The sequence below is a fragment of the Galeopterus variegatus genome, unplaced genomic scaffold (assembly GCF_000696425.1).
Source record: "Galeopterus variegatus unplaced genomic scaffold, G_variegatus-3.0.2 Scaffold511, whole genome shotgun sequence".
Lineage (NCBI taxonomy): Eukaryota > Metazoa > Chordata > Mammalia > Dermoptera > Cynocephalidae > Galeopterus > Galeopterus variegatus.
The window spans coordinates 399,146-421,768 of record NW_007726622.1 but is presented as its reverse complement, the minus strand read 5'-3'; the positions used below and the strand labels follow the sequence as shown (position 1 = coordinate 421,768).

Genomic DNA, 22,623 nt, shown 5'->3' with positions numbered 1-22,623 from the left:
CCCAAAAAAAAAAAAAAAAAAAAAATACACACACACAGAGGATGGGAAATGCCTTTAACTAGGTAAGTTGCTGCCTTGAATAAAGTCCAGGTTATGCCACTGGGAAGGAAGAGGAGAATGAATGGTGGAGTATGCAACACATTTGTACCCCTTGAGTATGAGCTGATGACCCACATGACTCTGAAAAGATCCAAGGAATGGTCATGAAGCTTCCAGCCTGTGCTTGTAGATAAAAGAGGAACCACAGAGCATTTACCCTGCAATGATCTCCTTCTTGGCTTTACAATAATGGAGGGGGCATAGAGTAAATGAAGTCTATGCACAGGGGCAGATTGGAGACCACGTCCAAGGCAATTCTACCTCAGTGGCAATCGGGGGATTAGGAGTATGTAGTGGTTTCTCATGCCTATTCTCGGCTGGCCAGTTGCTCAGTTGGATAGTGTGCAGTGTTATAACACCAAGGTCAAAGTTTGGATTCCCATACCAGCCAGCCACCAGGAGAAAAAAAAAAAAAAAAGATTTGCATCTCAAAGAACCCTGTCCTCAATGTGAATTCTCAAGTGGATTAACTAATGGCCCTTGATTTACTGATTTGTGACATTATAACAAGAAAAGACAAATGTGAAAAATGGTAGGTTCTTATCCCACTACATTTTTCCTTCAATGATCCTTACCACTTCTATGATTTTAATTGTCATCTCTGTAGAAAAGATTCATAAATCTTTATCACAACCCTCTTCTCTACTGTCAGCCCCTGCGTATTTCTCTTTTTTTGGTGGCTAGCTGGTACAGGAATGCAGGCCTGTGACCTTGGAGTTATAAGGCTGTGCTCTAACCAGCTGACCTAAACAACCAAACCAGACAACCAGGGTATTTCCAAACACACTGGGTACCATGGGCTGGCCGGTTAGCTCAGCTGGTTAGAGCACAGACTTGTAACACCAAGGTCACAGGTTCAGTTCTCCTTACTTGCCAGCCACCAAAAAAATGACTGCACTGGATATCACTATAAATACAAATACTCCAAATTCATATGACCGAAACAAAACTCACTATTTTCCCCCACAAATTTACTCTTTCCACATGAGAAGGCAAGCTCTCTATATCCTAAGGACTCCGTGTGTCCTTTCTTCCTCCTCTTCTTGGAGTGAGCAGTACTGAAGCCATATTGGGACCTAAAGCTGCCTGGGCTGCAGAGGGGGGGAGGATTTTATAAAGAACAGTTTTTTTCTCTCCACTCTTTCTTCCCAGCCCCTGACTTTCTTGTCTCGCTTGCTAAGTAGGAAAACAAGGCCCAGAAGCTAATTAGTACTCTGCAAAGCTAACAGTTCTTTCTTTGAGACTTGTAGAGTTTTGAGAAATGATCAAGGCCAAAAGACTGAAGCTGACCTTGGGCACTGGCCAAGTACACCGGCGCAAATCAAAATCTTGCAGGGCCCTGAGATAACAGCAAAGATGAGAACAGAAACCAGATGAGGCCTTGGCCAGACCTTGTACCTGACCCATAGAAATGGACCCCTCATAACTCACATCTCCTGCTCTCCTGCTTTTCACCTCCCACATTCCATTCCCTCAACCCTTCCTTTAAAAACCCCTCAGTAAATGTAAATCTTTGAGATGAGATAGCCTACCATCTCCTTCAGCGGAATGCATCTGCTTTTCTAACACCAACCGTTTGACTTCTGAGTTTTTTCATTCCTTTTCAAGGTGGTGGGCAGCCGGACCTGAGTCTGGTAACACTCTTCGTCTGTCCCCTTTCTCCAGCCTCACAACTGCCCCCTTGGTTAAGCACTCTGTTATTGCAGTAATCTCCTCACTAACTTCCCCATTTTTTTTTCTGTCCTCCAGTCTATATTCCACGCTAGAGCCAAACTATCTCATTAAAAACAGAAGTCTGGTGTTGCTCCTTGCTTAAAAACTGGCTAATCACATACAGAGTATAACCCAAAGCTTTTTAGCAGTTAAGGCTCTTAACAATTTTCTAGACTGGCTGGTTAGTTCAGTTGGTTAGAACGCCACCTTCTAACACTAAGGTCAAGGGTTCGGATCCCAGTGCTGGCCAGCCACCAAAAAAAAATTTTCTAGCTTTTGCTGGTCTAGCTTCATGTCCCATTTATGTGCCAGGCATTATGCCACACCTCTTCCTTACACCCTAGTAATATCAACTTCTCACCCTACCTGAAACAAGCATTTCCTACCCAGATTCCGGAATTTATGTTCCAGAGCGACAAGCAAAAATGTAATGTGCCCTAGTGGAGCTATGCAGAAGTGCTATGGGGGCCCAGAGGAGGGGCAATCATCAGCCTGCATGTTTGGGAAAGAGGGACCTCTAAGCTTCCAGGGTGAATTACTAGGTGAAGTTAAAGGGGAGAGGATCAGCAGACAGAAAGGCTAGGAGATGGAAGGAGCGTAAGGGAAGTTTTCAGAGTGTTTAGGATCACGGTGTGGTTTAGCAGAGCCTTATAGTGGGGGAGGGACACTAGGTACAGGTGGTTCTTTCTGCCCAGCTAAACTGTCAAAGAGGTGGTGGAGCAAATTAGAGGAGTAGCTTCAAAAGATTTGCAGGACAAAGAGATCCTCTGGAGTGCGGAAAGAACCTTAATGCAAGGCTTTGTCAGTAATTTAGGAGGGAAATGCTTTGGGCAGGAACTGGGGCACTAAAAGCTATGCTTCAGGGCTGGAGGGGAGAGTGGGAGGCTCCCAGATAGAATCAATGAGTTAGAGTTAGTAAAGCAATGTGTGCTTGTGTTTTGGGGGGTTGGGGTGTGTCAAGGAGGAATCTGGATTTTATGTGTAAAATAAGAGTATAGTGCTTACCTCATTAGATAAGATGTGTGAAGCTTCTGGTTTAGCACCTGGCGCATGGCAGGTTTTCAAGGGGGTTTAAAGCTGACACATCATTTTCAATAGGTTGCATGATATAATCCTCAGAAAAAGTTTGGATAGATAGGCAGATAGCTTACAGATGTTAACATTGAGGCCCAAGCCTTTCAGATTGACAGTCAGGTTGAGATTCCAGACCAGAGCTTCTGACCTGAGACCTCCATGGCTTCCAGTGCGCCTTGCTGCAGTTGGAAGAACTTCCAACTGAAAATTCTCGTTACTGAAATTCTTTTAAGATGGGTATATTGAACTTGCCTTCCCAGAAAGATTCCGAGAAATGAAAGACTAGCTCAGTATAATGCTAATTGCAATGATAGTGGTTCTACTTAACAGAACCTTCCGTAAACCACTCCTGAAAGGACAATTGGCTAATCCAGGAATTCACTCTTTAGATAACCTGGTGGGGGGAGGGAGGGAGAGAGGGAGGACCTTACAGTTTTAATAAAAACCATTAACTTCAGCTAATAGCAATAACAATGGAGGTGCCTGGTGATTGTGGGCACTTAAATTGTAAATGGAAATGGGAGGGCACCTTGGATTTCCCATTGTTACATGCTAATGAAGTGGCTGTACTCAGACAAAGGTGGAAGGGGAAATTGGTCAGGGCGTGGTCTGGCCCCACACTGGGTAAGAAGTCTGTGCGGGATGCTGGTGTCCTGGGCCCAGAATTAGGATGTCCTCCTCTGCAGTACTTGGCTTTGTGTTCCTATACTTCCCTGGACCTGTTTCTCTCAGTAAAATATGTATGATCAAATCCAGGGGTGGCCATCACTTGTCAATCAACTGGCAACCAGATAGTTGGTCATCTTTTTTTCTAGTCAAACCAAAAAGAACTGAGAAAGATGACTTGTAGTTTCCTACATGCACTCTTCAGAGACATTTTCCTCAAGCACCGATGTGCACGGAATCTGTGATGGTATCTGTCCGGATCTCTGCCCCCAGTGGCTTGCACTGGGGTAGGAGTTAGGACATGTGGGCAGACAGGAGGCAAAATGTGATCAGGATAGGAACAATACGATGTAGCAGAATGAGACACGTCACAGGAATCCCATAGCAAGAGCTGAATAGAGGTGGGAAGAGCTACGGGGCTGGTCTGAGAGGCTTCACAAGGATGTGGTCTTTGAGCTGCAGAGGTTCCTACACACACGCACACACACGCACGCACGCACGTGCTCTTTCTCTCTCCCTCACTGATGACTTTATGAAATACAGATTCTCTGGCCCCTCCCCCAGAGACAGATTTTGTATGTCAAGGATGGGGGCTGGGATTCTAGTAAGAAAATATCAGCAGCAGAAAAACAAACTGCCCAATGCCCAGTAGCTCTTTTCTTGGGGGTGGGCAGCTGGCCAGTATAGGGATTCAGACCCCCTTGACCTTGGAGTTATAACTCTGTGCTCTAACCAACTGGACCAACCAGCCAGCCCTGCCCTGTGGTTCTGATAGTCAGCCAGGTTTAGAGCCCAGGTGGAGGGCCAAGCCCAAATAACCCAGGGTATTACAACAGAGTGGCGTAACAGAGTTGTTAGTGCTCCGGGGAGCTGAGGGGTTTGCCCAGTGGAGCAGCAGTAGGAGGGAGGGCCAGGTCTTGGAAGTGCGGGTGCAGAGGCCCAGGCCAAGGAAAGACCATGCTCTGCTCAAGAAACTGAAGGTAACTTGGATTTGGTGGAGCACTTAGGGAGAATGGTGGGGGAATAGGGTTAGGGTTAGGGTTAGGGTAAGTTAGGGACAGATTGTAAAGGGCTAGCCTTGACTATTGTGCTAAGAAATCTGGACTTGGGCCGGCCCGTGGCTCACTCGGGAGAGTGCGGTGCTGATAACACCAAGGCCCTGGGTTCGGATCCTATATAGGGATGGCCGGTTTGCTCACTAGCTGAGCGTGGTGTTGACAACACCAAGCCAAGGGTTGAGATCCCCTTTCCGGTCATTTTTAAAAAAAAAAAAAAAGAAATCTGGACTTGGGCCGGCCCGTGGCTCACTCGGGAGAGTGCGGTGCTGATAACACCAAGGCCCTGGGTTCGGATCCTATATAGGGATGGCCGGTTTGCTCACTAGCTGAGCGTGGTGTTGACAACACCAAGCCAAGGGTTGAGATCCCCTTACCGGTCATCTTTAAAAAAAAAAAAAAAAAAAGAAATCTGGACTTGATGGCGGAATTACTGGTGAACCAGCCAAAGTTTATTTATGCATGAGATACCTTGATAAAATAATAAATGAGAAAGACTTTCTCTCCAAACAGCTTTGACTGCTGTCAGCTTGCTTTGCTCATTCAGTCAGTGAGAAGTTCTTGTGTCTTTTATCTGTGCTATTTGGGGCTTTGAGGAGACAGCGACACATCTGTCCTCAAAGAGCTTACATTTTAGTGGGAGAGACAGATAATAAATAAGTGAAATAGAAGGTGTGTCAGATGTGTTACGAAGAACAGTAAAGCAGAAGAGGGCACCATGGAGTACCGGGGAATGGGGCAGAAGGTACAATTTTAAATTGGATGGGCAAGGAAGGTGTTACCGAGACCGCAGAAGTCCATTTGCTAGCCAATAATTGAGAGACAAGAGTTGGGGGCCAGCCCGTGGCTCACTCAGGAGAGTGTGGTGCTGATAACACCAAGGCCACGGGTTCGGATCCCATATAGGGATGGCCGGTTGGCTCACTGGGGGAGCGTGGTGCCGACAACACCAAGTCAAGGGTTAAGATCCCCTTACCAGTCATCTTTGAAAAAAAAAAAAAAAGAATTGGTATAAGGAAAGGTATCCTTTAATCAGGAAGCTGGCAGCCTGGGGAAATGGTGCACTTATGTCTCAAAAACCATCTCTATCTCTCGCAGGTTTGCCAAAGGGCTTTATAGGGAAGAAAAAAAATAACTTTTGGTGGAAAGTTGATAAATGGTGACCAAGCAGAGATGTGCAGACATGCTTGAGTGTTTCAGATAAACATCAAAGAACTTACCGAGTGGGAGCTGATCAACGTCATACTTCGTTCTCCATGGGTTCAGTTCCTGTTATTCTTAAATAAGATCAGGTTAGTAAGCTAGTAAAGAATGGCCATCTGGGTTAATAATTTTTATCTGATTATTTTTGTACAATGTGAGATCAAGAGTCATTGCATTCTGGCAATTAGCTGCAGGCTATGTGGTTCGGGTTACAGGAGAGAACAAGTTTTTTTTTTTTTTTTAAAAGATGACCGGTAAGGGGATCTCAACCCTTGGCTTGGTGTTGTCAGCACCACGCTCAGCCAGTGAGCGAAACGGCCATCCCTATATAGGATCCGAACCTGTGGCCTTGGTGTTATCAGCACCGCACTCTACCGAGTGAGCCACGGGCCGGCCTGAGAACAAATTTTTAAATTCAAAGGTTTAACAAAATGGAGTCACTTCTGTTCAGGCTGTTACAAAGGCTGCACTGAGAAGGTGATATTTGACCTGTTAAGCAGGTGAGGGAGGGAGTTTTGGGGCTAAGCAGAATTGTGCAAAGGCCCTGAGGCTGGTGTATGTCTGGTATGTTCAGGGAATAACCAGATCAGTGTGGTTGAGCTGCAGTGAACTGGAGGCAGAGAAGTAAAAGACCCTAGCAGAGAAGGGCAGAGGTATGATCAGACGTGTAAGGTCTTGTAGCCATTGTTGGCATTTGGTTATTCCTCCCTTCTTTCTCTTGAATAAATTCATGAATAATGCAGGATAGCAGAATGTGAAGAAGCTTGTTTTCAAAGTTTCTCTCACTTGTACTATTGAAAAAGCTTTTTCAATAAAAAATAAACTGGACTCCTCGCATCAGTCTTGCCTTTTTCTGATTTGTCTTCCTTGCTGCTCTGTGACATATTTCTAAAATGCTTGTCACATAATTGCTTAAAATCCTTTCAGTGGCTCCCTGTGGTCTCTACACAATAAAGTTTTATCTCAGGCTGACATACACAGACATTCATGATCTGGCATCTTCTTAGCTCTGTTAGTTAGGATTTTTGTTTACATAAGCTACTATAAGTTAACTTAAGCCAAAAAAAAAAAAAAAAGGAAATTTGTTATTAAGGAGAGAGGAATGTCTCATGAACCCAGGGGCAAAATGAGGCTGTATCTCAAGAAGGGACAGAAATCAGGGTGCACTGGAAGGTTGTAGAAGCTGTCTGTCTGCTTTCCCCTTCTGCCTCAGCATTTTCATCTCTCTGTGCAGCAGCCTTGTTGGAGCCTGTGCAGACAAGATTATGGAAGGAAAAGGAGGAGCAGGTCGGACACCCAAGAGAGGTAACAATCTCTGGACTGACAAACTTGGCTTCAGAAAATTCTACTCTGTAGTTTTGTGTCTATGTCTCTGGCTTTTTAATTTTCTCTTAATTAAAAAAAAGGTTTTGATGAATATGTAATACATTCTTTTTATTAAAAATTTCAACAATGTGGAAGTATACAGAAGAATATTGAGTTATTTTTTTCACATACCTCTTTCTCCCACCCCTGGGGCTAATTACTGATGGGCAGAGAGCTTTCTAGCCACTCTTCTACGCATTTATATGCCTATATAGTCACACTGCAAATATCTAATTTTTGGTTTTTCCTACATGAAATTGTACCAAATGTGTTTTAATCCAGCTTGCTTTTTGAAGTTAATAATATATCTTGTAGCTATTCTTTTGGTAAGTATTTTTCTAAATTTCTTAGAAATTTAAATTCTTTTGGAAATATCCAATCTTGTCTCTCAACAAATACATTTAAAAATGTGTTTCTATACTTTTGTGTGTGTGTGTGTGTGTGTGTGGTTGGCCTGTATGTATACTTCTTTCAGGAAAGAGGATCAGGGTCCCTCTATTTGTATTGCATTGTTGCTAGCACACAGAAAGAGCTGGCAGACGGAATTCAGGGCAATATCTTGGGACTATTAAAAATTTTGGTTAATGCTTACACCAGCATTTCTTCTCAAGTTACTTAATGTTTACATATTAATTCATAGTTAATTTCTAGCTGATCCTTCAGAAGCCTGGGAGGAGTGCTAAATATTGAGTATATAAAAGCTGAGAGGCTGGCTGGTTAGCTCAGTTGGTTTGGATCTCCATAATGGCCAGCTGCCAAAAAAAAAAAATTACTAAAAAAATAAAGGTTTGGGCAATCTCAGCCGTCAGATTTTTTCAAGTGTGGTTGATCCCAGGTTCCTAAAAATCTCCAATTCTTGTAATCTGGAAGTCTCACAAGCCTGAATACCACTTCTCTCCAGTTCTTAATCCTAAATAATCGCTTCTATCAAGAGCCCCAAAATCTTCATTGGCTTCTTCCTGACAAGAATTTTCCTGGTCTGGGGCCGGCCCGGTGGCGCACAGCTACAGTGCGCCGCTTGAGAGCTCAGCAGCGCTCCCACCGAGGGTTCGGATCCCACATACAGACCGGCGGCTCACTGGCTGAGCGAGGTGCGGGCGCCACACCGAGGGTTGCGATCCCGTTGCCGGTCACGAAAAAAGACAAAAAGGAAAAAAAAAAAGTTTAAATCTATTGTTTGGGCCAGCCCGTGGCTCACTCGGGAGAGTGCGGTGCTGATAACACCAAGGCCCCGGGTTCGGATCCCACATCGGGATGGCCGGTTCGCTCACTGGCTGAGCGTGGTGCTGACAACACCAAGTCAAGGGTTAAGATCCCCTTACCGGTCATCTTTTTAAAAAAAAAAAAAAAAAAAAAAAAAGAATTTTCCTGGTCTGGGTGACCTCATCCTCCATGGTCTATATGAGGCTTTAGACAACTGGGATTTGTGAAGCACCACAGTTTGTCCTCGTGGCCAACACCCAAGAGGGGTCCTGAGGCAATAATACTGACCCTCCTCATATTTGGGTAATTTCTGTCTTTCCCAAGATAAAAGAGAATAGAACTGAAGCAATAAGCTCTAATTTACCCTTTGTCTTCTCAAATACTTCTCTCTGTTGAATTTAAAGGTAAATCTTGTAGGGAGCCTGGCTGCACCTTAGGGTAGCTGTGTTTAAACTCACAATCTATTGTTAGGTCTGCAGGTCCAGAAACTTTTTTTTTTCTCTTTTTAAGGCTGGTCAAGTGAAGCAGTGGGGGAAATTTGATATATATTATGCCAACCTCACAGAAGACTGTTGCATAAACCAAAATGCCAACTAGTTATTAATTATCAGTCACTAGTATTCTTCTTAAATACAAATACAATCATGTTGGCTCACCATTTCCTTTAGGCCCTGTAGGATTAAGGTCAAAACTCTTTAGCCTAGCTTTAGGAAAAACAAACACCGTTTTCATCTCCTGTACTCACAACAGAACACTTCTGTAACCATATGTGAGGTTTTTTTCCTCCTACACCAAGCTATTCTCCAGCAGACACCAACTGGGTGTCCTATAACTCAATTCAGTTCTAGCATGATCTACCTGGAGATAGCATCAGATCCTACAGGTTAAAGGATCAGTATCACAAGACTGTCCCCACTTCTGATGCTAATTGCAAGCCCCAGGTTGTGATTTGTGCTTCTGACTGACCAGTTATAAATTGGGGTTCCCAGGACACCCCCCTTGGGTTCAATAATTTCCTAGGATATCACAGAATCCAGGGAAACACTTTACTATGTATACCAGTTTATTATAAAAGATATTATAAAGGATAGATGCACATGCAGATGAAGATATGCACAGGGCAAGGTATGGGGAAGGAATGCGGAGCTTCTATGCCCTTCTCCAGGCACACCACCCTCCCAGCACCTCCACATATTCAGCAACAGAGAAGTTCATTGAATCTTACTGTTTCAGAGTTTTTATAGAACTTATTCTCTAACCTCTTTCCTCACTTTCCCACAGGTTGATGGGTGGGGCTGAAAATTCCGATGATCCTCTAATCACTCGGTCTTTCTGGTAAGCAGCCCCATTCTGAGTTTATCCAGGGGCTCCACCCTAAATCTCCTCATTCACATAAACTCAGGTGTAAAATTGGCTCCATGAATAATAAGAAATTTACTCAGGAAATTCACAAGGTTTTAGGGGCTCTGTGCCAGAGACATAGGATAGAGACCAAATATATTTCTTATACCACATTGGCATTTGCAGCCTTTATACCTGGCCTTTACATCTGTGGGAAGTTTACATCTATGGGAAAGGGTACATCTAAACCAACTAGAAAGTTGGTTCTCATATATCACTCATGTTCTTTCTATATGCTTCTCCCTCTGTCTGGAATGTACTTTCTGACTCTTTACCGAGTAAGGTCCTTGTTTTGTTTTTTTTTCCTTTTTGTCTTTTTTTCATGACCAGTAACGGGATCGCAACCCTCGGTGTCACGCCCGCACCGCGCTCAACCAGTGAGCGGACCAGTCTCTATATGGGATCCGAACCCTTGGCAGGAGCGCCGCCGCGCTCCCAAGCGCCGCACTCTACCGAGTGCGCCACCAGGCCGGCCCAAAGGTTCTTGTTTTAATTGAAGGTCCAGATCAAATATCACCTTCTCTCAAAGCCTTCTCCGACCAGTCCTGCCCCAACAGCAGACCATATCATATTTATTGCTCCCAATTCTGGACTACTATGGCCCTTATTTTATTAGGTTATAACTAATCACATACTCACACCTGCCTCTTCCATTAGATGGAACTCCTCAAGTTCCAGAACTCTGTCATCTATCAAGATAACCCAGACCAAACACAAGAATCTCAATAAATGTTGAACTGAATTTATGAATTTGTATTTTCTGCAATTATTTCTTTTTCATTCCTAAGTTCCTATAAAAGCTAATTTAGAAAATGTCAGCCTGTCTGAGCTGTCCTTAGGGGAAAGGAGGAAAAGGGCACTTGTTCATGCAGAAAAAAGCACATTCCTGGGGGCCAGGGATAGTGACTGCTGTGGAAATGCAAGAGAGGGACCCCACAGGGAGGGAAAGAGGTAATGGGAAAAGCCAGATGAAATGACAGCTGTTTCTGTTTCTTTCTTCCTGAGATTTTCCTTTTGAGAGCTCTTCTTTTCTCAGATCTGGAGTCTTGGATATTTTAAATAAAGGTGCTGCTCCCTGCACTGTCTCTGTGAAGGGTCTCCTCTACGTTTGCATGCAGTGGGGGGAGGTCTGCTTCCTGATTGGGATCTGTCTCAGGTGGGTGGGGAATAATCAAGAGGAGAGGATTGGTTCATGGTTGCCCAACATCCCACCACCCTCCTTCCAGCTGATCGAAAGGAAAGTGTGATGATGTGGGCAAGTGCAGTAGAACACTCTTTTGGAAGGAGGAAATGGAAGTCTCTGGGGAAGGAAAAAGCAGCCAGGGGCATGAATTCAGCCTGACTTTGTTCTGGTGTCTCCCAGCATCCTTCCCACAGTGGCTGTCAAGTCATTTCTCTGCCTCTGTGCCTCCCCTCCCTTATTCCTACTCCTGCAAACCTATAGATCTACTCCAGAGAGGAAGCTGGGAGCTGACAATGGAGAGAAGCCACAGACCAGGAACCCTGGCCTTCCCCCATGATCTAGATGGTGTTTACCAAGTCCTCAGCCTTGAAGTCATTTATGGTGCTCCCTGCCTTACTGAAGAAAAATGGATTTTACCTCAGTTTCTGATTCCTGTTTAAATATTTAGTTTAATCAGCGCAGGCCCAAGTGCCTTTTCCATTTCCCCTGGTGCCTGGGAGCCATGCTGACACCAGCATCATAAATAATGCATCCAATCCCAGCAACATGCCACTGGCTGGGAGTCACTCCATCCCTCAAGTCTCCAGGCTGCCCTCTGTTGTAAATGCTTGGGGTGAAACTGGGTCAGGATTGAGAAGTTAGTGTTGAGCCCTGAAGGCTTCAGCTTCAAGGCTACTCCTGGAGGGAGTCATTGCAAAAAGCAGTCTGCACTCCAGCCCAGATCTGAGGGGCCAGTGAGGGGGTGTGAGGTAGGTGTGTATTGGTGGGGGGAAGTGGGAACATCAACGCCAGACTGTTCAAACTCTGCCTTTGGGGTTGCTCCGACCTGGAGGGGAGACTTCAGGGCCCCTTAGAAAAGGTCTGACTTAGGCTCTGTGTGAGTGTGTGTGGAACAGAGGACAACAGATTCCAGGAAGCAACTGAGTTCAAGGGCAGAGGAAGAAGGACACTGTGAAATACTGGAACTTTCTCTCCTCTGCCTCCATAGTTCTAGCTCCTAACATGGGCTCTACCCTTTATTCCAAGAACACAGTCCAGATTTTACCCCATTATCCTAGAAGGCTGCCAGGGGTGGGGTGGGGGGGTGGGGGGAGGGAGTCAGGACTTCCAGAGGATGGACACTTTGTTTCCCCTTACAGAAAGGAACCAATGATGAGATTTGGCTGGACAGGTCCTGGGCGTCCTTTGTCAAAACCTTAAAAATGTTAAACTGCCTCCAGGTGTCCTGTCTTTGGAGCCGTGTCCTCAGTGCTCTGATCTGTGCAATTAAACGTCAAACATTGCGTTAGTTGCCACTAATGATATGGTCCTGGCCCAGTTTTGTAAAAGCAGCTCCTTGGGGCAGTTCTCTAATACTCACTCTTTTTTCCTCCCAAACTTTGCAGAGATAAAAGGAGGCATAAACAATGATTTATTTATCCAGAAGTTCAAAGTTTAGCTTTGAGCTCTCCACCATTTTCAGTCCTTTTTGAAATCAAGAGTACAAATAAACTTCCCTCTGTCTCTTACAGAAAGGGCAGCTGCTACAAACCTACAGATAAAGATAAAAGGACTTGATGAAAAGAGCAAATTCTAGTCTTCATCCCTCAGCCTGGTGGGGAGTGGGGAGATCCTTGAATCTGTTATTGAACTTAGGTCTGGCTGCCTGCGCCTTTTTAAAAACAAGCCATTGAAAAGTCAAATGTTGGGGCCGGCCCGTGGCTCACTCGGGAGAGTGTGGTGCTGATAACACCAAGGCCGCGGGTTCGGATCCCATATAGGGATGGCTGGTTGCTCACTTTGGTGAGCGTGGTGCTGACAACACCAATCCAAGGGTTAAGATCTCCTTACCAGTCATCTTTAAAAAAAAAAAGTCAAATGTTTGTGACTTTGGAAGTCAGCTTTTATTCAGGAATACCGGTGGCCTGAGCTAAACCATCTCTCCAGTCAAACCTGAAGGAGAATGGCCAGTCTAAAGCCATCTCAAAGACTCAGATTTATTGAGGGATTTTTAAAGAGGAGATTGAGGGAATGGAACGTAGGAAATGAAAAGTAGGAGGGAGGGGAAAGTGAGCCATAGAGGCTCCATGCAAGGAGCCAGGTGCAAGGTCTTGCAAAAGCTCTGGTTTCTGCTCCCATCTTTGCTGTCATCTCAGGGTCCTCTGAAGGGGTGGAAGCAGCATAGCTTTACTGATATCTTCCTTGGTTTCCCAGGGTCTGGGTTGTATGTACAAGTTTGCAGCTTCCGGCAGGCTGGAAAACAAATTTACGTTCATGTAAATAATGTCATCTTGCCCCATAACCAAGGTTCAAAATATCAAATAACCATGGGAAAAGAGGGAACTCAGAGAAATGCATGCCAAAAAACAAAACAAAAACAAAACTGTGTCCTTTTTTTTTTTTTTTTAAAAAGATGACCGGTAAGGGGATCTTAACCCTTGGCTTGGTGTTGTCAGCACCACGCTCACCCAGTGAGCAAACCGGCCATCCCTATATGGGATCTGAACCCGTGGCCTTGGTGTTATCAGCACCGCACTCTCCCGAGTGAGCCACAGGCCGGCCCCAAAACTGTGTCCTTTTAAAATCTTTTAGAACCCCTATGTTTTTAGTTCTCAACATGGCTTCAGTCCTGCTCACTCCAAGTCCCCCTCTCTGTTCTTTGAGTTATCTACTCCATAGAATATCTTTGGCCAGAACTGTATCAGCTCATTTCAAGTGGCGTAGGACCTGGAGAATCAAGTAGCATCAAAGGAAAGATGGCAGGGAAGTCGGTCTCCAGTGGCTACCACCATGCCAAATCCAGTGGTGGATTTGTTGCTCTGTTTTGTTACAGTTGGACCCCTCCTTTTTTTGCTTGGCTTCTGGAACCTGTACTCCTCTGGCTTTCTCCTACCTCTCTTATTGTTCCCTCAGACCCCTGTTGTGGCTCTCTCCCTCCTGATCACTACAGGAGGAGTTCTTAATCTTGGCTGCACATTAGAATCACCTGAGGATTTTTTTCCACTGGAAACCAGAGTCTGCTCCAAAATAATTAAATCAGGGTCTCTGGCGGTGGGGCTGGGCATTGTAGCAGTTCTTTGTTCAGCCAGAGTACAGAACCAGTCTCTGCTCTCAATGTTGGCTTGCCCCAGGCATCAGGCCTCTGCCCTCCTCTCCACCCCACTCCCTCCCTCACAGGTGATCTCACCAGTCCCCAGCTTATTCCAGGACTGTGCAGAGTGGCTCCCAGATTTGCATCTCCAGCCTAGGCCTGCTGAGCTCCAGAGCCCAGATCCAGTGCCTATTGGCAGTATCTATTTAACCCTCCAAACAGACGTCCTTAAGAACCTGGAAGTACTGGGCCGGCCCGGTGGCGCACTGCTATAGTGCGCCGCTTGGGAAGTGTGGTGGCGCTCCCGCCGAGGGTTCGGATCCCACATACAGACCGGCCGCTCACTGGCTGAGCGAGGGGCGGGTGCAACGCCGAGGGTTGCGATCCCGTTGCCGGTCCTGGTCTGGTACGGGCACAACACTGAGGGTTGCGATCCGTTGCCGGTCACGAAAAAAGACAAAAAGGGGAAAAAAAAGAACCTGGAAGTACTAACACCCTCTCATCCCCTACATCCAATCCTTCAGTAAAAACTGTTGGCTCTATCTTAAAAATATACCTCCATTTGCCACGGCAGCTCCCATTCTACTCCAAGCCTTTGTTACCTCTCTTCCTTGACCTATGTTAGTCTCCTAGCTAGTTTCCCTGTTTCCATTCCCTATGGTTCATCCTTTGCACAACAGCCCTAGTGATCTTCTAAAAACATAAATCAAATCTCATCACTCCATGCTTAAAACCTCCCAAAGGCTTCCCATTAGAATAAAATCCAAACTCTTCACCATGGCCTACCAGGCCCTTCATGATCAAGACCTTGCTCACTCTTTGACCTCATCTCCCACTGGCCTTCCTTTTTATTTTTTTATTTTTTTATTTTATTTTATTTTTTTAAAGATGACCGGTAAGGGGATCTTAACCCTTGACTTGGTGTTGTCAGCACCACACTCACCCAGTGAGCTAACCGACCATCCCTATATGGGATCCGAACCCGTGGCCTTGGTGTTATTAGCACCACACTCTACCGAGTGAGCCACGGGCCGGCCCATGGCCTTCCTTTTTAATGATCAGGTCAAGCTGCTTCTTGATTTGGGGAATTTGCACTTGCTGTTCCCTCTTCCTCTAATGCGGCCTCCCAAATGTCCCAGCGGCTCACTCCATCTGCTCATTTAGGTCTCTTTTCAGTTCTTACCACATTCAAGTAGGCCTTTCCTGATCAACGTTATTACTTCTCATTCTCTTACCCTGATTTACTATCTATCATTAATCATTCTATTTGGGGGGGTGGGGGGGGGAGCTGGCTGGTACAGAGATCAAATTCTGGACCTTGGTGTTATCAATATTATGCTCTAACCAACTGAGCTAACCGGCCAGCCCTCTATTTATTATCTGTCTTCCCCACTAGAATACAAGCTCTGGAGGGCAGGTACTTTGTCTATCTTGTTTACTGGTGTATCTTCAATGCCTTGAGCAATGCTCAATATATATTTGTTGAATGAAAATGGCATTTTTGTAGACAGAAGCCTTATATTCTTGGTAGCCCCCACCCCCACCACAGAAGCATAGATTGGCATCTGAGGAGCCAAAGTACTTCCTGACAAAGGAACCTGATTAAGTCATTAATTAGTGTATCGTCATATTGATTATCCACTGCTGCTAATGGGAATGTGTGATACCTGTCAGGTGTGCTGAAGAAAAAACGTTGGGATGCTTCCATTGGCCCTTAGCTGAGGTTATAGCATCTAGGTGTTCTTTTCCCTTAGCACTAAGCCAACCATGTCAGCTAGAAGGAGAGACAAACCAAGGTGAGATAAACAAATCAAGCTGTTTCAAGGGATTGAGTAGGTGGGAAGGCAATCAACATTAGGGCTAATAAAAAGCTTGAATAGTATAAAAGGGCTGGAGGAGGTATTGTAGAACCTTTCTAGCACTTATGAGAGGTAAATTAACACCAATTGCTAAACATAGAAACTGGATAAATTTCAATATTCATTTAGAAATTAATTTTATGATGCTGTCCTAAGTATTAAAATACAGGTTATACTTAAATCATTCAAAGTTTGGCATGTTCACACATGTGCACAAAGTATTTGATAGATATTTACACACTGGGAGACACAATTATGGTCTGACTTTGGAGTTTTGGCAGATCTGGGTTCAAATTCTGGCAAGTTTCCCTACTAGCTTTTTTTGGGTGCGTGTGATCCGAACCCTCGGGCGGGAGCGCCGCCGCGCTTCCCAAGCGGCGCACTATCCAGTGCGCCACCGGGCCGGCCCAAGGATTGAGTAGGATTTAGATGAAGTAGTTTGGGGCACCCTTCCTTCTCTGTGTAGTTCTCTTTTATTCTCTTATTCTGTTTCTATGTCCCTTAGTCTCAGTATGTAGTGCTATCTGTGTTTTCTGGCTGAATCTATGCTTACTTACAATTGAGTGGTGGATACCATCTGTATTAGGTCTCTAGGGCTGCTGTAACAAATTAGCACAAATTAAGTGGCTTCAAACAACAGAAATTTAGTCTCACAGTTCTGTATGTCAGAATCTTGAAATCAGGGTGACAGCACAGCTAGTTCGTTCTGGAGGCTCTGAAGGAGAATCTATTCCCAGTCTCTTCCTAATAACTGGCGGATGCTGGCAATCCCTGGTATTCCTTGGCTTTTAGCTGTGTAGCTCCAATCTCTGTCTCTCCTTTCAGATGGCCTTCTCTTCTCTGTGTTTTCTCTTCTGTCTCTTATAAGAACACATAACATTGGATTCAGGGCCCACCCTAATCCAGGATGATTTCATCTTGAGAGTCTTAATTACATCTGCTAAAAACCTTTTTCCAAATAAGATCATATTCACAGGTTCTGGGTTGGCATATCTTTTGGGGGAGGAGGACCACCATTAAACCCACTACACCATCTTAGAGCAAGAGGGTGAGGTAGGAATTAGACAGACTTACTTTTTCTGGGTGTGTCCCTTCCCTACTCCTGCTCTTTCCATCTTCCCTCACCCTTCCCACCCCAGTTGCTTTTCAGAGCTAGGAGAAAGGATTGAGGGTTGAGGCCAAACTCTCTACCGATGCTCCCCCAAAATTTTGCTTTCTGGCCCATAAGATGGTCAGCCCTGGGCAGTCTCCTTGGCTTCACTACCTGCCTTGAGCAGTGACTTGTATGGCTCTGTCCATGCCCTACCTGTTTGCACATTTGGACCTGGACTCTGATCTCCTGAACCTGACCTGCTAAACCTGTTTCCATGCAAACCGAAGGACTCAGGGAACCTGCTTCTTCCCCTGGGGCCAGGGTTTGGCTTACTCTTTAGACTAGACAGGCTGGTCTCTGGGCCGATGGTGACATAGAAGAGGATACTTCCAGTTCAAATCTCTCTCCTAAACTCCAGGCCTGTTCATCCAACTGTTTCCCACAGAGGAAAAATCTACCTGGATGTTTCCAAAGGCACCTCAAACACAACCTGTCCAACACTGAACCTCTCCACTATCCCATTTCCCCCAACTTGCCCCTCCTCCTGAATTTTCTAGTCACTAATCTCTCCTTACCTCTCTCCACCCAGCTGCACATAAGCCTTGGCACCACCCTTTCACTCCGTGCCTCCCCAAAGCCATAAGATCCTATAGCTCCTACCTCCTAAATCTTTCTCAAACCTATCCACTTTTCACAACCCACTGCCCTTATCCTAGACTCGGCTGTCACCCCTTCTCAGCAACCTCTCAACTGATCTTCTGGTCTAGACTCTCCACCCTTTTTAATCCACTCTCTGTGATGCAGGCTGAATCATCCCTACAAATACTCCCATTGCTCCTTAGGATTCTTTTCCCTGCCCCTACACCCTGTCCTGCACATCCATATCTCATTCAAATCCACAGTAGGCAAAAAAAGGAAAACACTAGGGTAAATTAGGTTAATCACCTGGGGGCCCTGCTTGATCCCATTATGACTTCCACTCCTTTTTCCACTACCTGTAGGTCATGTTGTCATGAGAGAAGGAACCTTCTTGTGAATACAACCAAATGGCTGAGCTAGCTCCCCTTGGAGGGCATAAAGTAAGTATGGGATCCTAAAACATATCCAAAAACTGGGATCTTCTGGGATTGGTCCTGGACCTCATGTTTTTAGGATGATGGGATGGATGGAATTAGAAGCTCCATGACTAGAGAAGCTTTGGAATTCCCAACTCTGGCTTTCTTACTCTTAGGGGCTGCTATGGGTTGAATGTGTCCTCCAAAATTTCATGTATTGGAAACTTAATCTCCATTGTAACAGTGTTAAGAGGTTGGGAAATCCTATTATGGTAATTGAAACTTGGGGCCTTTAGAAGGTGATTGGATTGTGAAGACTGTACCCTGTTGAATGGATTAATCCCTAGAGGGTTTAACAAGTGGTCATGGATGTGGTTATGCTGGCTTGGAAAGGAGAGAGAAGCTTAGCTCTCTCTTGCTCAGCCCATTCTTGCCATGGGACACCCTGGTCTCCATGGGACCCTGTAGAGAGTCCTACTAAGAAGAAAGCTCTTACCCTGGACTTGGACTTCCCAGCCTCTGAGCCATAAGAAATAAATATAAATAAATAAAAGGTATTCTGTTATAAGCAACAGAAACAGACTAATACAGGGGCTCTCCTGCTTTTATTCTTGCTGTCATATGCCTACCTTTTCTTGGGATACATTCCTAAACCTCCCAGGACTTTCTTAGAATATGAGACAGACTGGCCTTTTCTTTTTTTTTTAAAAGATGACCGGTAAGGGGATATTAACCCTTGACTTGGTGTTGTCAGCACCACGCTCATCCAGTGAGCAAACTGGCCATCCCTATATGGGATCCGAACCCGGGGCCTTGGTGTTATCAGCACCGTACTCTCCCGAGTGAGCCACGGGCCGGCCCCAGACTGGCCTTTTCTAAAGAATTTTAGTATATAACAAAATAAGTTAATGAGAGGGGAAAAAAAAGAAAAGAGAAACAAATAATAGAAAACACAAACAAGATAAAGTCCCTTATCCAAAGCTTGGCCTCTGGTTTCAGATTAATTACATCATAGACTCTCAGTCTTCTTTCCTGGGGCTCTACATCACAGAGCTCCCAGACTGTGGCCAGCACAATCTTCTTTGTTTTGCATGTATAAAAACTGCATCCCTAAGTTGAGACAAAAACCATCTTTCCATCTCATCTTTATCTTTCTTGCAGCATTCACATCTTTTCAGCTGACTGGTAAGAAGCTGGAGACGGACAGCGGGAACATCCCTTACATGGTTCCTTAGTCACAACAGCCATGCAAGGAAATTTTGCCCATGGGAGATCTGGATTTGCCTTGGGGTTTCTGGCATGGTCTGAGAGACACCTCTTCCTTAGTGATGAGGATGGCTGGAGTAGAGAAAAGGGACCTAACAAATATGAAGCTCTCAACATCTGCTACACACTTTTTATATTTCAATTTTACCACAAGCCTTTGAGGAAGGTATCAATCACTAGTCATATTTTGTAGAACTTGAGACTCAGAGGGGTTAAGTAACTTGCTCAAGGTATTATAGTTAAACAGCCAAACTAGGAGTGAAGTTTGGGCTGATTGATGACAAGTTTGTGATCTAAATCATACAGCCTAAGAAGGGAGAGATGCCTTTGCTTTCTTTGAAGGTGCAGGCTTTCCCACCCTTCTTTTACTGGTTGGAGGATTTCTTTTTTTTTTTTTTTTTTTAAAAGATGACCGGTAAGGGGATCTTAACCCTTGACTTTGTGTTGTCAGCACCACGCTCAGCCAGTGAGCGAACCGGCCATCCCTATATAGGATCCGAACCCGGGGCCTTGGTGTTATCAGCACCACACTCTCCCGAGTGAGCCACGGGCCGGCCCCAAGGATTTCTTTAAATGTACAAACATTTGCTGAATTCCCTTATGTGCAAACTTCTCTGGTATTAGGATGTATAAAAATTTCATAGACAAGGTCCCTGCATTCGGCTCTTCACCTGATTCACTAACTATACTGAGTCTATCATTCATTAACATTTCTCTCAGATACTGAGCCCCTACTATGTAGAGGACACTGGCCTAGGAGCTGGAGGTGGAAGAGGCTAAATATATGGAATCTACCCTTGACTTGGTGTTGTCAGCACCACGCTCAGCCAGTGAGCGAACCGGCCATCCCTATATAGGATCCGAACCCGGGGCCTTGGTGTTATCAGCACCACACTCTCCCGAGTGAGCCACGGGCCGGCCCCAAGGATTTCTTTAAATGTACAAACATTTGCTGAATTCCCTTATGTGCAAACTTCTCTGGTATTAGGATGTATAAAAATTTCATAGACAAGGTCCCTGCATTCGGCTCTTCACCTGATTCACTAACTATACTGAGTCTATCATTCATTAACATTTCTCTCAGATACTGAGCCCCTACTATGTAGAGGACACTGGCCTAGGAGCTGGAGGTGGAAGAGGCTAAATATATGGAATCTAGAGTAAGGAAAGTGTTCCAGGTCCCAGCATCATCATTATCCCCTGCTACTCACTCCAAGTCTCTGAGGCCTTTCACAGGGGACTTCTGGATAAGGCTGTTCCAAGGGGAGAAGGTGGGTGTGGGGGTAGGGAGTTTTCTTGGCATCTTTCACCCATTTATTGTGGTTGGGACAGTAATCATAAACACCTGGTAAGCAGCACAAAGCCAGGGAAAGAGACAGGCAGAAAAGGAACTAACACAAATACAGAAATATTTTGAAGGAGGAGAAATTGCTCATTTATTTAAAAATAATGGAAAAATACCCTAAAGCTGCTGATCCGTTTCTTTGCAGTTGATGGCTTACAGGTGGCCTTTTCACTTGGAGAAAAGCTTCATGGCTCAGAGCATTTTAGATCAGAGGAAAGGTCTGAATTATAATCCCAATACTGCTGCCAGTTTACTGTATGACTCTAGGTGAATTACTCAATCTATATATGTGTCAGCTCAGAAATGGAGAGATCGATGTCAGATATGTCACAGTATGTTTTTGGTGGGATCTCCAGTAAAAGGATTATAATAAACAACAGCTATGCAACGTGTATAACAGAACACTTTTGCTTTCTCTGAGTGTGAAAAGGTGACAGTGCTCACAATTTGACACATGGCATAAAACCCTGGGGAATCTGAGGCTTTTTGGGGTTAAAAAGAAAGCAACAGACACCTGTTATTTGCATAGTGCTCTATGCTCTCTGGTTTACAAAGCATTTTCAGATATCATCACAACTGATTCTTACCACACCTGTGAAATGAAATTAGTGTCCCCATTTTATAGATGAGGAAACAGGTCACAGAGTCAACCTTCAGGCAAAGGTTTTTTTAATTTTATTTTTTGTCTTAACTTAGCTATCCAGAATATTTTTTTTCACTTCAATACTTTGTGACTATGGACCATCATAAATGCCATTATCAGACAACCAAAACACAACCTACTTTTCTGGGGATACCTCCTACCCCTGCACAGACCTCATACCCAGAGTAAGTAGCACATAGCTGTATATCACCAGACACTCTAAACAACCCACAACAGTAAGGAATCATCTTCAAGTTTATTATGCAACAATGTCTGGGAGTAGTTTGGAATGGATTGGAGTTTAGAAAGAAAGTCATTTGCGTTCATTTGGTGAATAGCCAGCTAAGATTCAACTTTGTTTTTTTGTTTCTGCAAGGGTATGAAGGCTGTGAAAACAGGGTTTGTTTAGAGAATTAGCATGGGAAAATAACCATTTAAAAGCTTTAGGCACAAACCAGTTAACTGCCCATCAACAGTAAGCTGATTGATAGTATCGCCTCCTTTGAGGCGGGGGTGATGGTCAGCTGTAGGGCCGTGTTGCTCCACGGACAAAGGAAGCACCCCCCATCCTCCCTTCTGAAGACTCTTTTCCCATCAGAGCACACTTGTTTATAGGACCTGTCTAGAGGTAGGGCCTCCGGGTCGGGGGAGTTGGTTCTGTTGAGCACCGTTTTGGGGTAAACGATGATAGACCTGACAATGCTGTTAGGGTGGGGTTGGAAGGCAGCAAGTTCTTTTAGCTTTGTACCCGGCTGGGTCTCTGACTGGGGAAGCCGGACGCACCTGGGGGCTTCCTGGCCCCGGGGCCCACCGGCTCCAAGCCAGCCTCCTTAACCTCACCGCGAGGAAGGCGCCCTGCTGCCTACGCTTATTGAATCCAAGAGTGACTTGAGGTCACACATACAGGGACAGAAGCAGGGAAGCAGGACCTGTCTCGGGGTGGGCAGGTGACGATGTACCCTGGGTAGGGCGGCAGACCCTCCGGAGAGGTTGAGTCCCTGCCCCCACCCCGACTCTCTAATAGCCCCCAGTCCGCATTTGCGAGTGCAGGCTTCTGCTGTGGCCAGGACCCCTAGGGTCCTCCACTTCCAGCAAGGCCCCCAACCCCCCCCTCCCTGTCCCCTCCTCTCTAATTCCCGCGGGCCCCGCAGCGCTCGGGCCTCCCTGGGCCTCCTCCGGGCCGGCCCACTCGGCTCTGCTAGTCCGGCGCTGGGGGCGGGCGCCAGCCCCCACCCCTCGGCGTCCCCTCCCCTTCACTTCCCCCTCCCCTCGTCCCCTCCCTCTCCTCCTCCCCCGTGGCGAGGCGGCGGCGGCGGCGGCGACGGTGGAG

The 22,623-nt window shown here is 45.5% G+C and overlaps 1 protein-coding gene across 2 annotated transcripts in view; it reads left to right on the top strand.

Annotated features, from left to right (window-relative positions):
• Positions 1-22,623, top strand: part of MTA3 (metastasis associated 1 family, member 3) — a 194,699-nt gene that overhangs the window by 20,772 nt on the left and 151,304 nt on the right. For both annotated transcript variants that reach the window (XM_008569556.1, XM_008569555.1), the window contains exons 2-4: positions 7,045-7,115; positions 9,660-9,713; positions 17,986-18,063. The gene's annotated coding sequence lies outside the window, so the exon portion shown is untranslated. The remainder of the gene's footprint in view (positions 1-7,044; positions 7,116-9,659; positions 9,714-17,985; positions 18,064-22,623) is intronic.